Below are 4253 nucleotides of genomic sequence, written 5' to 3'. Positions count from 1 at the left end.
TCAATGTCATCAGCTATGCAGCGTTCAAGCAGCTGCAGATCCCGGAGTCCAAGCTGACTCCCTCTCGCCCATTCTCTGGAGTGGGCACACACCCGATGTTCCCTCTAGGGAGCATCACTGCCGGTCACGTTCGGGACCGAGGAGAACTTCCGCACAGAGAGCGTTCTGTTCGATGTTGCGGAAGTAAACCTCCCGTCCAACGCCATCATTGGCCGGCCGGCGCTCTACCTCAGGCCATTGCTCATTATGGGTATTTGGTCTTGAAGATGCCTTCCCCTGCCGGAGTCCTCACCGTGTAGGGCGACCGCACCGCTGCCGTCGCTGCAGTTGAGAGGCTGCATGCTCTGGCGGCAGAGGCTGCGTTCCGAGGAGGATCCGTCCACCTCGCAGCCCAAGGCGCCTGCAAAGGCTCCCAAGGTCCAACCGTCCGATCCGGACCATGTTCCGTGAAGACGGTGCAGATTGGAGCAGACTCCATCAGGACCACCCGTATCGCGGGGAACCTGGAGGAGAAATAGGAAGACGCGCTCATCGCTTTCCTCCGGGCAAATGTCGACGTGTTCGCCTGGGAACCGTCACAGATGCCCGGGATCCCCAGGGAAGTGATCGAGCACAATCTGAGGATCTACCCCGATGCCACGCTGGTGCGCCAGAAGCCTCGGAAGCAGTCCGTGGAGCGACAAAACTTCATCCGCGAAGAAGTCCACAAGCTCCTACATGCCGGCTTCATCGAGGAGGTCCACCACCCCGTGTGGTTGGCCAATCCGGTCGTCGTCCCAAAGGCCAACGGGAAGCTTCGGATGTGCATCGACTACACCAGCCTCAACAAGGCATGTCCTAGAGACCCCTATCCTCTTCCACGTATCAATCAGATCGTGGACTCCACCTCCGGGTGTGACCTTTTGTCTTTCCTAGATGCATACTCTGGTTTCCACCAGATTCAGATGTCTATAGAGGATAGGAAGCATACTGCCTTTGTAACAGTAGATGGGCTTATTGCTACATTGTCATGCCGTATGGTCTAAGGAATGCCTTATCCACGTTTGTACGAGCTATGAACAAAACCTTCTGTAATCTGATTAGAGATGTTGTTGAGGTTTATGTCGATGACATTGTGGTCAAGACTAAGGTAGGGTCAACACTAGTGGAGGACCTGTCCCTCGTCTTCGACCGGCTCCGCGCCACGCGAACGAAGTTGAATCCCGAGAAGTGCATCTTCGGCGTCTCGCAGGGAAGCTGATGGGTTTCCTGGTCTCACATCGAGGCATCGAGGCAAACCCAGCCAAGATCAAGGCGATCGAAGCGATGAGGCCTCCTGGCCGCATCAAGGATGTCCAGAAGCTCACTGGATCTCTCGCTGCCTCTTAGCCGCTTCATATCGAGGCTAGCTGAGAGGGCCCTCCCCTTCTTCAAACTATTGAGGAGGTCCGGTCCATTTACTTGGACCGAAGAGGCTGAACAGGCCTTCCAGGAGCTGAAGCAACACCTCACCTCGCTGCCAGTATTGGTGGCTCCAGAGCCCGGTGAGCCGTGTTTCTGTATCTTGCTGCGTCTGCGGAGGCAGTCAGCATGGTTGCTGGTCGCCGAGAGGGCGGAGCAAGCTCGCCAGGGGGACACCAGGGTCTCCCCGGCCAAGGATGGTGAGCCGAACCCCGGACACGGGGGCCCGTCAGCCTCACCTCTGCCTGAAGCCCCGGACCCCGCACAAGGGGGTCCGGACGAGCCTTGTGCCAGTGGGAGCCCGGAGCCGCTGGGGCCCAAGGACCTGATGTGGGTGGATAAGGCGTTCCGGACCCGGTAACCAGGATCCGGACTATCCAAAAGCCGGTTTACTACGTCAGTGAAGTCCTCCACGAGGCGAAGGCCAGGTATCTTGAGACGCATAAGCTTTCTATGCGATACTAATTGCGTCCAGGAAACTGCGCCACTACTTTCAGGCACATCGAGTTGTCGTATTGACCTCTTACCCGTTAAGAGCGATCCTGCACAACTCCCAACGCCACAGGCAATATCGCCAAGTGGGCGGCAGAGAGCTGGCAGAGTTCCAACTGGACTTCTAGCCACGCCATGCAATCAAGAGCCAGATCCTGGCTGATTTCATAGCGGAGTGGACTCCTTCCCCAAGCAATCCTGGGGATCCGGTCGTCAACGCTGGACCCCCGGAGCCGGAAATCAGGGCACCAGTCTTCACCGAGTCTCACTGGACACTCTTCTTTGACGGGTCCGCCCCGCGAGAAGGGGGCCGGGTGCTGGTGTGGTCCTCATCGACCCAAACGGAGATTAGCTGAAAGTACATAGCTGCACCTTGAGTTCAAGGCCACCAACAACATGGCGAAGTACGAAGCTCTGATCTTTGGCCTGACGCAAGCCCTATCATTGGGGGTCCGGGCAGCTTCTGGTGAAGGGGGACTCCCAGCTAATCATCAAGCAGGTCCGAGGGGATTATAACTGTAACAATCCCCAGCTCGCGGCATACCTCATACACGTGAGGAAGCTCGAGAAGGACTTCGACGCCTTGGAACTACAGCACGTTCCCGCGAGCCACAACTCAGCAGCAGATGATCTCTCTGCTGAGAGGCATCTACCTGGGCTCCTGTTGCCTGAATGTGTCTTCGAAAGACGGCTGCAGAGGACCTACCGCCCAGCCTGTCGAACTGGGTGAAGGGGATCAAGCTAGCACCTCAAAGCCAGCGGTCCCGGCAGCACTCCACCTGTGGTGCCCAACCTGGGCCGTGTGCCCTGTAGAGGATCCTGGTGACCTCTCAGAGCCACCACCCATTTTCTCAGGAGCTCCCGATGCATGGATCTCCGAGATCCGGGACTACCTGAAAGATAACATCCTCCCTGATGACGATTGTGTCGCCTGAGCGCATAGTCCGGTTGGCTAAACGCTACGCGGTGGTAGAAGGGGATCTCTACCGCCGTGGCGCCAACGGTGTCCTCATGCGGTGCATTTCCCAGGGATGAGGGCCGCGAGTGCCGCGGAGATCCATGGAGGCGAGTGCGGAAGTCATTCCTACTCTCGCACGCTTGTTGGCAAGGCCTTTCGGCATGGCTTCTACTGGCCAACAGCACTCCAGGATGCGGCTGAGCTGGGTAAGGTCCTGCAAAGCATGTCAATTCCATGCAAAGCAAATACACACACCGGCTCAAGCTCTGCAGATGATTCCGCCCTCATGGCCATTCGCTGGTGGGGTGTGGATATCCTGGGGCATTCCCCCGGGCTGTCGGCGGGTACCGGTTCCTCTATGTCGCCATCGACAAGTTCACCAAGTGGCCGGAAGTTACCCCTGTGGTGAATATCACTAAGAAATCAGCAGTCGCCTTCCTCAGGTCCATTGTGTGCAGATTTGGCATCCCAAGCCGCATCATTGCGGATAACGGGACCCAATTCAAAAGCAGACTCTTCCAAGAGTACTGTGAGGACATCGGCATCCAGCTATGCTTTGCGTCCGTAGCACACCCCCGCAGCAATGGACAGGTTTGAGAGAGCGAATGCAGAGATCCTCAGGGGACTCAAGACCCGCACCTACAACTGCTTGAAGAAGCATGATGCCAAATGGGTTGACGAGCTTCCATGCGTACTATGGGGCAACCGGACCACACCCAAGCCGAGCCACCGGGAGACTCCGTTCTTCCTGGTCTACGGGGCTGAAGCATGCCTTCCCCCAGAAATTCACCTGGGCTCACCACGGGTCCAGGCCTTTGACGAATCCATGCAGGAACAGTTGCGGCACGACGACGTGGACTTCGTTGATGAGCGAAGGTGGCGAGCAGCAATCCGAAATGCACGCTACAACCAGGCGCTCCGGCGCTATCATCAACGGTTCGTGCACAGCAGGGAGCTCCGGGCTGGTGACCTCGTCCTCAGACGAATCCTGAGCAGAGCAGGGCTTCACAAACTCTCCCCCAGCTGGAAGGGGCCCTTCAGGGTTACAGAGGTATGCCGGCCCGGATGCGTTCGCCTCGCCACAGAAGATGGAGTGCCGCTGCCCAACCCATGGAACATAGAGCATCTGCGTAAGTTCTACACCTAGGCAGAGCCGGAAAATAATCCTTTCCTTTGTAATAAGATAGAGTTACCGTGCAGCCCAGAGCGGTTGGGGGCCACCCTCGTAAACCCAACCTCTGGCATCCATCGCACCGTCGGCTAACACGCGGTCCAGAACGGTAGAGGTCCGACCTCGTAAATCCAGTCTCTGGCATCCATCGCGCAAGCCATGTACAACAAGATTGCAAAGGAAATAATTTCT

Source organism: Panicum virgatum, chromosome 2K (genome assembly GCF_016808335.1).
Source record: "Panicum virgatum strain AP13 chromosome 2K, P.virgatum_v5, whole genome shotgun sequence".
Classification (NCBI taxonomy): domain Eukaryota; kingdom Viridiplantae; phylum Streptophyta; class Magnoliopsida; order Poales; family Poaceae; genus Panicum; species Panicum virgatum.
The sequence above is the reverse complement of the archived record's forward strand: the minus strand, read 5'-3'. Positions refer to the sequence as shown.